The sequence below is a fragment of the Ambystoma mexicanum genome, chromosome 3q (genome assembly GCF_040938575.1).
Source record: "Ambystoma mexicanum isolate Mex_15411 chromosome 3q, UKY_AmexF1_1, whole genome shotgun sequence".
Taxonomy (NCBI): domain Eukaryota; kingdom Metazoa; phylum Chordata; class Amphibia; order Caudata; family Ambystomatidae; genus Ambystoma; species Ambystoma mexicanum.
In genome coordinates, this window is record NC_090926.1 from 474,622,137 (window position 1) to 474,635,324 (window position 13,188).

The window sequence follows — 13,188 nt, forward strand, 5'->3', positions numbered from 1 at the left end:
GACCGATTGTTTTCCGACCTTCTTAACCTTAACACAGTGGTTTACCTGGATGACATTTTGGTCTTCTCACGGAGCCAGGAGGAACATACCCGACATGTCAAGGAAGTTTTGCACAGACTACAACGTCACAGTCTTCTGGTAAAACCTGAGTAATGTGCATTTGCTCAATCCTCATTGTCTTACTTGGGATTTATTCTATCCGACAAGGGGGTTACTATGGACCCCAGGAAGGTGGATGCCATCTTGTCATGGCCATCGCCTTCTTCGGTGAAGGACATTCAACGTTTCCTAGGGCTGGCAAATTTCTATAGGAAGTTCATTCCAAGTTTTTCCTTACTCACTCTACCTATTACATCCCTTCTCAAGAAATCCACAGGCCCTTTCATCTGGTCTAGTGAGGCTGAAGAAAGCTTCCTCGGCTTAAAGCACAAGTTCTGTGCAGCTCCTATCTTGAAACAACCAGATCAGCTACTACCCTTTATCCTGGAAACTGACGCTTCTGCAGCAGCCGTAGGAGCGGTTCTTCTTCAGAGAGTCGAGGACCTAGAGCATCCGGTGGCGTATTTCTCAAGAACTCTAAATCCTAGCCAACGAAACTACTCAGTCATAGAGAAGGAATTACTTGCTATGAAATTGGCTTGTGTGGAATGGAGGCATTTGCTCCAAGGAAGCCTACACCCGTTCCAGATACGAACAGACCATAAAAATCTGCAAATACTCAAGCAGCAAGAGTGTTACAACACCCGCCAGGCCAGATGGGCTCATTTTTTCGCCCAGTTTGATTTTGTCATCACATTCATCCCTGGCTCTCAAAACCTAGTAGCGGATGCTCTCTCCCGCAGAGACGATGTTATCGTCCCTTACCGAAAGGAGTTGATGTTTCCTCGTACCCGGATCATATCTACAGTGTCTAACTTCTTGGATGAAGTACGAGGAGCCTGCCTCCAAGAACCTGCTCTCACTATGGGAAATCAACCGGTCACCACTAAGGACGGGTTGCACTTTATCCACGGAAGACTGTTTATTCCTTCCAGTAATCTTAGAAGACGAGTCACTCAGTGGTGCCACGATTCCAAGACCGCTGGTCACCGAGGAGTACGAGGTACTCTGGAACTTCTCCAAAGGGCGTTCATCTGGCCGAACATGAAGGCTGACACGCAAGTCTATGTTAAATCCTGTATGGTATGCTTACAAAGCAAATATTCCACCTCGAAACCTATGGGGCTGTTACAACAGGAGCCGGTTCCACTTGGCCCCTGGAAATGCATTTCTACGGATTTTATTGTGGAGTTGCCGGTATCCCGAGGCTGTACCTGCATTATGGTAACAGTAGACGCTTTCTCGAAACTTGCACATTTTTCTCCATTGACAAAGATCCCATCCGCCTCGGTCATGGCTGACGTATTCCTAAAGGACATTTTTAGGTTACATGGGCTTCCTCAAAAGATAATATCAGACAGGGGCAGCCAGTATACCTCCAGATTCTGGGCAGCATTGTGCAATTCATTGGGCGTGGAGAGAGCTCTTTCGTCGGGGTTTCATCCCCAGACAAATGGACAAACCGAGAGGTTAAACGGTACCTTAGAGCAATACTTAAGGTGTTTCATTAATAAACAGCAAGACAACTGGGTGGACCTGCTTCCCACAGCAGAGTTTGCATACAATAACGCTATCCACACGGCTACAGGTACTAGCCCATTCTTTTGTACCTACGGATACAACCCGCAGTCCATAGTTCCGTGTTTCTGGAAGGAAACTAACATTCCTACTTTGGAGAATACCCTTGCGCAGATCAAGGAGGCCCATAACACAGCCAGTCAGAGCCTCTCTAAGGCTAGCAGTCATTACAAGGAGCAAACGGACAAACACCGAAGTCAAGTTCCTGCCTGGGACAGAGGGTCCAAGGTCATGCTGTCCACCAAGTTCCTTCCTCGATGGGTTCGGCCTTCTAAGCTGTCACCCCGCTACATCGGACCCTTTGAGATAACTTCAAAGGTTAATCCGGTGGCCTTCCGCCTCAAATTGCCAAAGGTACTCAGGCGGATTCATCCCGTGTTTCACTCATCACTCTTACGCCCCTTTGTGCCAGATACCCGGAAACAAGCATCCCCCAAACTGGGTACTTTGCCGGTTCCAGCTTCCGAGGAATATGAAGTTTCTCGGATACGGGACTCCCGTTATCATCGGGGACGTCTTGAGTATCTCGTTCATTGGAAAGGATATCCCTCCTCAGAAGACACCTGGGAACCACAGTTCCATATTCACTCTCCTCAACTGTTACACAAGTTCCACCGACTACATCCAGAAAGGCCGGGTGGGAGATGCCTTCGGAGGGGGCATACTGTCACGGCCGCCAGCGACTGGCGTTTGTGGCGAAGGTGGACGCGAGGACGCCATTAAAATGTTCCATTACGTTCCTCCTCGTCTATCAGACGCGGTCTAGTTGTTTTCAAGATGGCCGCCGCCGTTTGTATATATACCACTCGGCTGCCGGCGGTTCGGCGCGTTGCAACTGTGTTTATCTCATCGCCCTGTTGCTTGCGCTAGTTTTCCCTTCGGATAGTCTACTTGCTATTTTTTCCTGTTGTTTTCTCCACCTCCCGTTCCTTACGGGTCCCCCCCTTCCTCTGTATCCTGTTTGCCTTCTCCTGTGTTTCTCTTCTCGTGCTGAATCCCTGTTGAGTATTTCTTCGCTCTAGAGACACTGCCCTCGGATTCTCCATTCACTCTTGTCCTCCACCCTGAGGGGTGCCTACCTGAAATCTACCATCTCCTATTCCCTCGATCAGCGGTATTGCCAACCTTACCTATTATCTGGGTCTTCGGCTAAGGATCATTCAACATACGACTGTGCTGACTGCGCCCACAATCTTCACGTCTATATTGGATCCAGGGTTTTTTTGCCGTTCCAGTGGCTTTTTCCCCTCTGGCTGTCGCGGAGGGGAGTCACCGTGGGGTTTCTTTGTCTGAGAGTCACGGTGGCTTCTTTCCGAGGTAGACCATATCTTCTAAAAAAGAAGAAGCCTTACACAGGACTTACCCGCCGGAAGAAACTGGACCATTCAGGTGAGGAGGAAGAGACAGGGGAGGGTTACAAATCGAGTGAAGACGAAGATATAGCTGATCACCTAGCTAAACCCGTAGCCAATATTGCCAGTTCTGATACGCTCTGAGTCCAGACTTGGGGAGTTAGAGCGCGATTATGCGACCAACCCCTCTCCACCCAAGCTTACACAGATAAGAACCGAACTAGATGCGTTCCAGTCCTTTGCCCTCAGTGAGATTAGATACCTTGCCCGGCCCATTGCGGCCCGAAAGTATGGTGAAGGAGAGAGACCGGGCCGTACCCTTGCCCGCCTCGCCCGGACCGAGGGAGGTAGAGCTTGAATTGACAGTATCATTGACAATGATGGGGTACGACATTGGTCTGACAGGCCCATTCTCGAGACCTTTGCAGATTTCTATGCAACCCTCTATGCCCAGCAACCAGAGCACAGCCCACAGGATCTGGACGACCTCCTAGACCGCATCCCAATGTCCCTTATATCTCTAGCCACCAAAGAACAATTAGATGTTCCCTTCACCCTTGGTGAAATCACCGCTGTTATTTCGGCTCTCCCTAAGGGTAAAGCCCCCGGTCCAGACGGCCTGACCTCCGAGTTCTATCAGGATCATGTGGCCCTCCTTGCTCCATACCTTAACGAGGTTTGGGAGGAGTCGCTGCGTCTTACTTCCCTCCCCCGGTCCGTGCATGAGGCTGTCATCACCGTGCTCTCCAAGCCGGGTAAGCCTTTGGATGAATGTGGCTCCTATAGACCCCTGTCACTCATTAACACTGATACCAAAATCTTCGCTAAAATCATCACAAATAGGTTCCTCCCCATCATGAAATACCTGATCCACCCAGACCAAAGTGGTTTTGTCCCTGCCCGTTGCACTGCCTTAAACATTCGGCGACTATTTAATGTCATCTCTAGAATAGACCCCCAAGTCAATGCTGTGGCCGTGATGCTGGATGCCCAACAAGCGTTCAACATGGTCTTGTGGCAGTATCTGTGGGCGGTGCTTGAGAAGATGGGGATAGGCCCATACATAATGTCCTGCATCAAATTGCAAATTGTTAACTCTCACCTGTCGGCTCCCTTCTCCCTCCACAGGGGGACACGACAGGGGTGCCCGTTCTCTCCCTTGTTATTTGCGATGGCCATTGAGCCCATGGCGGATAGTGTACGAAACAACCACGTGCGCAAAGGGATTCGTCTGCGGGATACCCCGGAAATTATAGCACTGTATGCTGATGTAGGCTTCACCATAAATTACACCAAATCAGAAATCCTACCCCTTACGCCCGCAACGTCTCAACCTGCATGCGAATTTCCTCTCAAATGGGCACCGGGGAGCATCAAATACCTAGGGGTCCAGGTATCCCTCTCATAATCCTCCTTATTGTCCGACAACTATGGGGCTGCCGCGCAATATGACGGCGCCAGGATGGAAAGATGGCGTAGCCTCCCCCTCTCACTATCAGGGAGGCTGTCCCTAATAAAAATGATCATAGTTCCGAAACTCCGTTACATATTCGCTAACGTTCCACTTTGGCCCGGGAAACAGTACTTTGCATACCTGCACGCGGGGTTCGCCCATTTTCTATGGCATCCTGGTGCCGTGCGCAGAAAGTGGCAACATATGACCCTTCCTTATGAGAGGGGTGGCTTCAGTGCACCTGATCTCACTCAGTACTGGATAGCCGCTCAGGCCCAGCATGCTACATACTGGTACCATCACCAGGACCCCCCTCATGTTAAGCTTGAAATCCTGGCGACCGAGGAGGTGAATGTCATGTCCTTGATCCTTTTTCACTCGTACCGCTCGAAGGCCGCTGCTGACCCAGTGGCCTCAACCTATAAGGGCGTGGCGACAAATTCTGAAGCCTGGTTCTGGCTCCCCCCGTATTACAAATGGCTTCCCCTCTGGTCGTTCCCTGGCCTCACCCCCACACAAGATAAACTCCTCATGCGTCACTGGTCGGACCTGGGATACAGATCATTCTGCGACCTGTTCCCTGACGGGAAATTCATCACCCCAGATACGTGGAAGCCAGGGCACTCCAAGTCCTCACTGGAGTTGCTACAATACTTTCGATTTAGGGCGGCCGTCCAAGACATGTGGCCTTCATATCCGGACGAACCCCCTGAACCCCCCGAGGTCTGCTACATTTCCAATTCCACTGGTGGTAGGGGCATTGTATCCTCCCTTTATAAAATGTTGATGGCGGAGCTGTAGAACCCCCCCACACCGTTCGGGATGCCTGGAGCCGGGATCTGGGATTAGACATCACAGATGTTATGTGGACCAAAATGTGCATGCATACATGCAATGTTTCTCTTAATTCCAGAGTTAGATGTGTTCAATACAAGCTACTCAATCGTCTGTACTACACTCCACACGTGATTGGGATATTTGCCCGGGATCAATCCCACCCCTGTCAAAGATGCAGATCTAACGATGCGGACCACGCTCACATGTCTGGTCTTGTGGGGCACTGGCCCCATTCTGGAGTGCGGTGCTTGAGACCCTCTCCGAAATAGTGGGGTTCTGTGTTGACCCTGACCCCCTGTCTCTTCTGTTTGGGCTCTGGGAGGGAACTGAGGCGAAGCGGGAGGCAAAATTTCTGAATGTGGCGGCGATTGTGGCCAAGAAATGCATTCTGCAATGCTGGAAGCGCAGATCCGCCCCTACCCTAGAAATGTGGCTGAAAGCCCTCACCTGGACACAATCTTGTGAAGAAGACTTCATTAACATGTTGCCCAGTAATGCTCGTCCTAAAAACATATGGACGGAGTTTTGTAGCTACTTGAACCGCAAAGTGGACCTGGAGCTTCTGTCATCTCCCCCTTCTCCTTATCAGGGGACAGATCATACTGCATGATGAAAGCCTCTATTGTATTCAACCTCTTCCTGGATCATGTGTGACCCTCTGTAGAATTTGTGCTTTATCATTCACGAATTAAATATGAAATGTGTGTTTGTTTTTGTTGTGACTTGTGATGTCCCAGCTACTACTTCTTGCCAATAAAAAAAAGTTTAAAAAAAATAAAGTTTCTCCTTGCCCTCACAGACTGGCACCAACAGTACCTTGAAATGTTATGGGCTATTGACTCCACACTGGAGTATCTCTTAACGAACCCCTTGAAAGTAAAAAAAAGGAAAAAGTGTTTGGAAAGCTGATTGGATTGAGACAATTGACCGCGTTAGGAAGTACCATCTATTCTCTGGTTTGTTGCTAGATGGTAGATCCTACAACACATTGCCACATTACATGAGGAAATGCCAAGGGTGTTACTGACAAAGACAATACCTACGATTGTGGTTAAATTTGTTCTCACTAATGAAATTCTAGGAGTCCGTAGGGGCATTTCCCGCAATTTAAGATGTTGTAGATTTTGCAAGAGAGTCAACTCTATTGAAACCACATACCATCTGATGTTAGTCTGCCCTGAATTGACCGACCAACGTCAGACACACTTTTTGCAACTTTTAAGGATTTTAATGAGATCCCCCCAGGTTGGATATGGCAGCGCATTTTTACAGATAAATCCTTCAGATGGCTGTTGGCTGCCATACGTCATATAAATGAAGTTTTAAAGCCGGGTTAAGATCGTGACTGTGACCATGATGGGGAAAAGGATTAATCTGTTAGACTTCCCAATAACTGGAAGTTGATCATTTAATTCGTTTTTAATGCACTGGTGACTTGTTGGCAAGAGAGAAGCTCTCTACGTGAAGTGAAGTTGAGCCTTTGGTGTGACGTAAAGCCGAAGTTAAATTGTGTTTTAAATATGTTTAACTACGTCTTAACTTGTGTTTATACTTATGTGATGATATACACCTGAGCTTATTGTGTGTTTTTAATATGTTTTAACGATGTTGCAAGTTGTCTTTTTTTACTCTGATGTTTCTTATAATGTGTTTTGCGTGTATATATGAAATGTTGAGACCTAGAACACACTAAATGAATAAACTAGATTAAAAAAAAAATAATAATACAAGAAATACATAAATAAATAAAATACATATTAATATACATGCATATGTTAAAAATCTAATTTAATACAACTCAGGCCTCATTATTTTATATTATACTGGTAATGTTTTGACGTGCTTGCCAAAATAATTGGACAACACAGGCAGCCTCATTACAATGTTTCCAACAATTGTATATCCATCTACCAACACACGAACAATACTCAGTTATACATTAGTAAAATGCGCACAGGATAGCAGTCGTCTAGCAGTCGTCTCCCCAATTACCTAGCCATCATCCAGTCCTGGATGTCGAGTGCCTGCCTCCCACTTAACCCCTAAAAGACCACATTCTCATTGGCCCCCTACTAAACAACAACTGCTCCAATAATGGCTCATTGATATGCTCATCAAAGGATTTGATCTGCAACTCTGAAATATGACTAATTCTAATGGATGCACAGCAACCCCCAGTACTGCACTACTATTAAAAGATGCCGGCCCATAAACTGGCAACCCACACCTTGTACTGTTCTCTGCTGCTCCAGAGCTAAGTCCGCCCTTTAAACAAAAACATAAAATGAATTATGTGTCCTGTGTATATATTAATCAAAGGGTGTCATTCAAGGAGGAGGGTATTTGTGAGTCATGGGCATGCAGAGACTTGCTGGAATTGCTAACTATGCCAATGCGGGTGTCAGAAAACAGAGGAATTCTCCCTAATCTCACTTTATGTTCAACAAAATTGATTAGATCCCCAAGAAACCAATCTCTTATAGAAGAGACATTGACCCTACTTTTAAGGTACACAATTCCTTGAAGCTGTATTTTGAAGAAAGGCCACAGAAGGAAGGTATCAACACAAGTACCTCACCTGTTGTGACTCATTGTATTGTCTTGATGTAATATTAGTGTGAGCATTTGCCATCAAGTCATTACTGAGAGCACCATGACATTACTCCTTGCCATTAAAAGTGGGTTTATGGGCAGTAGGACATTTGGTGAGAGTTTGTTTTTTCTTCTAGTGAATCCATTGAAGACGGGTGGGGCTACTTTGCAGGGGGGACTCATCACCCGTTTGTCAGCAATTGTTTAAAATGAATCATCCACAGACATCTTGGGTTTATTCTTCGTGGCCTATTTGGATATTTGAAAGTGTTCCTGACACACCACAGGGCGTCATCAACATGACCTGGGTCTGTAATAATGCCCCCCCAAAAAAATCAGCTGCACACCAGGCTTGGTCCATGTGCCCTCCCCGGCTGAGGAGTGTTCGTGCTCTGTTGATATCTTGAGAAATTGCAATGGATGTTTTCAAGGTACATGTAGCAGTCAACCCGTTACCAAGCAAAACCATGACGGATTTCCAAAGCGTCCTGGTTCTTATTAACTTTTATTAAAGATTTATTGCATATTATACCGCTTTCGTTCCTTGAATTTTTCATCATATTGTCCCAGCTGACGCTTAACTGAGAAGAATGCTGCATTCTCATGTTTGAGAGGCGCCATTTCTGAAATTAAATGAATCTTTTCCTTCAGCGCCATGAGTGTAGCAGTGTGACAGCTCCAAGAGGTTTTATTTGGTAATCGATGCTTAAAATTTTGCGAAGGAGGCCATATTAGATGCAGAATGATGGAAGCCGGCACCCAGCAGCTCACTTTCCAGAAGGCTGAATGCAGACAAAGCGGACTGCGTGACAGAGAAATGGTGACGAATATGGAAGCGTGCATCCATAGAATGCAATGATTAGAAGATCAACCACTTTAAAATACAATCACACCGACTCTTGTCACCTAGTACATCTAAAACCAGTAATATTCATGAACCAGAAAAAAGACATAAGGATGGACTTTCTTTTTTCTTTCTAGCTTTATCGCTGGGCTTCATGTTTGAGATAAGAATAGTACAGCTTGCTCTTTCTCTTGTCGAGGCCTGAGCTCAAAATTAACATAGGGCCATTGTACTTGATTGACAGCCTTCTGAACCAAAGAAAAATATGCAGGACTTTGCATGGGACTTAACTGAGGTTCGTTGATCCCCTTCAGCAATTCGGGCAATAGCTAAGCCCCACACTTAACAGAGAGAAGAGGCAATAAAGATCTGAAGTGGTTTGTACTACAGAAGTTACCCAATTCCACAAGAGGGGGGAGACACAGATAAGGTCCTGACCAGTGGTCAAAGTGTATGAAAAGAAGTAGTGGAGCTATGTTCCCTGCTGGTCTGCCCCGCTCCCCACAAACCACCTCCCTGTGCCCCCCCCAAACACAATCCACATCCCCAAACAAATACACCTGCTATTTATAGGAATGTGCAGTGCACTGGAGTGCAAGCTTCAACTTCTTCCTACACTTTTATTTTAAAACTAAACTGTTCTGGAACGGTTTCTTTTTAAAATAAAAGTACAGGAACAGTGAAACTGAAAAATAAAAAGTATAGGTGCACCGCTCCCAATCACTCCCACCCACTTCGACCTCTGGTCCTGACAAGACTTGAACAGAAATGGGTACACCGGCTCAACACCATTAAACAAGGCCTTAACATTTCCGTAGAGTGGAAACATGTTATGTGAACTACTCCAATCGAGTCCTGGTACAATGCAATCTCATTGAGACATTCTCTATTGATCTTTCTAATTCATGTAACTTGTTAATCGAGATGTGATTTGATTGTCTGTTTGTTTCAACAATGTGGCATTCGCTCTAATTGAGTGCCGGTTGTACCATATCATTCTACTGATACCAACCTTTATACTTATCCAATTTAGGCAACTTGATCATCGCAACTTGATTTTTTGGTCTGCTTTATGCAAGGGTGTTGTTTCAATGTTTTTGCAATGATGTTATCATTGAGCATGGAAGTGTGTTGTACCATGCTTGACTACTATTCAATGTACCACTGGGTTTGCATCACCACACACACACACACACGCCCATTAGCACCTTGTCCTACATGGCTTAGCCCATATAGTAACTTCTAAATATGCGAGCCATGTATGGTATCAACACTGCTTTATTTAGAGTTGCACCCCCCAGGGTATAGTCTTATTCATCTCCATTTTGGACTTTCCCTCTGAATGTCAGACCACGCCCACTGCTGAAACGTCCACTAGACTGCAGCGTTCCAGTTGCCATAGCAACAAATGTCTTAATAACTTGTTTTTATGCTATCACAATTCTCTTAACACATTTGTGAAGCCTCCAAATTAATTTCGACCTCTGTCCTGATCGGTGTTCGTCCGCCGGCACACTTGTAATATGCCAGCAGTGTATGGCATCAACACCGCCGCATATAGAGTTGCACCCCCAGGGGTACAGTCCTATTTATCTCCATTTTTGAACCTCCCTCTCATTGGAAAACCACGCCTATTGCCAAATTTTCCAGTAGGATGTCGCGTTTTGGTTGCCATAGCAACCAATCCCTAACAACATGTCTTTGTGCTAGCACAATTTAAATAACACATATGTGATGCCTTTAAATGAATGTATACTTCGGCACAATTCACGCACGGCCGTTGGCACACTTCTTCCACACTTGCCACGTCAACAATCGCAAAATGGCGGCTGCTATTTATATGTCGCCTTGGCAACCGTCTACTGCATTTCTGGCAGACCCGAGACGTTAGCCTGTATAGTAACTTCTAAATATGCGAGCCATGTATGGTATCAACACTGCTGCATTTACAGTTGCACCCCGCAGGGTATAGTCTTATTCATCTCCATTTTGGACTTCCCTCTGAATGTCAGACCACGCCCACCGCCGAAACCTCCACTAGACTGCAGCGTTCTGGTTGCCATAGCAACCAATATCTTAACAACTTGTTTTTATGCTATCACAATTCTCTTAACACATTTGTGAAGCCTCCAAATTAATTTGGACCTCTGTCCTGATCGGCGTTCGTCCGCCGGCACACTTGTAATATGCCAGCAGTGTATGGTATCAACACCGCCGCAAATAGAGTTGCACCCCCAGGGGTACAGTCCTATTGATCTCCATTTTAAGACCTCCCTCTTATTGGAAGACCACGCCTATTGCCGAATTTTCCACTAGGATGTAACGTTTTGGTTGCAATAGCAACCAATCCCTAACAACATGTCTTTGTGCTAGCACAATTTAAATAACACATATGTGATGCCTTTAAATTAATTTATACTTTGGCTACGATTCACGCACGGCCGTTGGCACACTTCTCCCACACTTGCCACGTCAACGATCTCAAAATGGCGGCCGCTATTTATATGTCGCCTTGGCAACCGTCCATTGCATTTCTGGCAGACCCGGGATGTTAGCGCTCGCGCGAAGCTGGTACCTGAACAATTACACATCAGGTATGAATATTCTAATCACCGTTGGGATCCTACTTAGTAGATCACTGCGCATGTCCTGATAATGAGCCCTCCGATGCTGATCTCCCCTAGACACGTAACTTGACTCACACGTTGGCAACTGAGTCGGGTGCACTGCATACTAGTGACTTGTGCACATTTTACATCCCGGCATGTCTCCTTTAATCTCTACCAATCATGCCTAGGGCTCGACACACGATGTATGAGTGATACATTGTCCTGTCTTCCTCAGTCCCATCGACACGTTTCTACAATCAAGGTGACTGGTCCACCACGTTGGAGCCGTATAGGATCAGTCCAATTTTTCTGGATCATTCGTCTCACAAACGGGTAATAGGCAATTACTTTATACCCGCTATATAGTGCCTCTTTTTACTATCAGTCAAGATATTATTCTGAATCACTGCCCTTGTTACAGCGATCTACGACGCATGTTAACAGCTCTGGATCAAACAAACCAACCCATCCCTGATGACTTACAGAATCCGTTTTTTGAGCCATTTTGCCTCTTGATACAGTAAGATCCATTATCCTAAGAATCTCCTCTGCTGAGATCTCAGCATTAGATGCTTCCACAAATCACTGTTTTAATATTTGAACCCCACACACTTCTGATTCTCGTTCTCTGTCCATTACTCCGACAGATCACATAGGACCTCTCTGCTTTAACTCTCCCCGTCCTGATGAAGGCCATCAAAATTACAGCATCGCAAGAACCGCGTTGAGGCCGAAACACAGTTGTGTAGACCTTTTGCTTCCATTTATACGTAGCTTCACTATCACAAGGAGTGTGCTTTGTGTGTTATGGGTTCATAGAACCTTGCTCAATTGTACTTGATAAATCATTCCGCCACTAGACATGACATGTATCTGCAGTAATGTCAGCCACAGTGAGAAACATGATCACATTATTGTATGCCTATCCTCCAGAGAACGAGGAGAATGGTTTCTGGTGAAGGCAGGGCCATTTGTTGGCGGGTCATGGGTATCCTACTGCCAGTCAGATTGATGAGAGCAGAGAGGAGGGAAAACTAGTTTGAAGGACTGCATTAGGAAGTTGCATGAAAGTGAGGCAATGCACAGTCCCCCTTTCCTGATGTACTGCCACCCTCGCTGGGTATCCCTTCTCTATGGCGGACAGAAAGGTCTATGCCTCCTCTTGCTCTCTTCTCTCGAGAGCCTACTGAGTTGCAAGAACTTAGCATTGATGAATCTGTCCACGCCAGCCAGGTCAGTGGCGCTACCCATCCACGAAACAATGGCTGAGAGCTCCATCCGAGCCAACCTGGAATAATGGCAACCCACATGTGTGGCTGTACTTATTATCTAACTGCCTGGCATAATACGGCAATTTGGAACATGCTGGCATACTGCCTCCACCCAGGTCTGTTCATAGGTGCACTCAGCAGAAGTTGGAAGCTAAGCTAGAAATCTGCATGCTCACAGGAAACGTAAGACCAAAATTAACTCTCTACTCATTCCTGTCACGGCTGCACACCTATCTATGTATTGGTCATTATCGTGGCCTCACAGGAAGATGACGTCACGCTTGATATTTTTATGTCTGGGAGATGTAAACATCTTTACTTTTCCCTACTTGTTCCTGGTACACACATGTTCTCCATACTCTTGTTCATCGCAAAAAGCCAGTCTTGTATCAGCATCTCTTTCCATACACCCTGTTTCAAGATGGCAGAATCATACTTCGACCTGTTAACACTCTGTTTAAGGTAGCAGCTAAGTTCCCACAGTGCCTACTGACCAATGCACAGTCACCTGTTACAGAAACAAACAATACATGGGCCTACTTAAGGATTCACT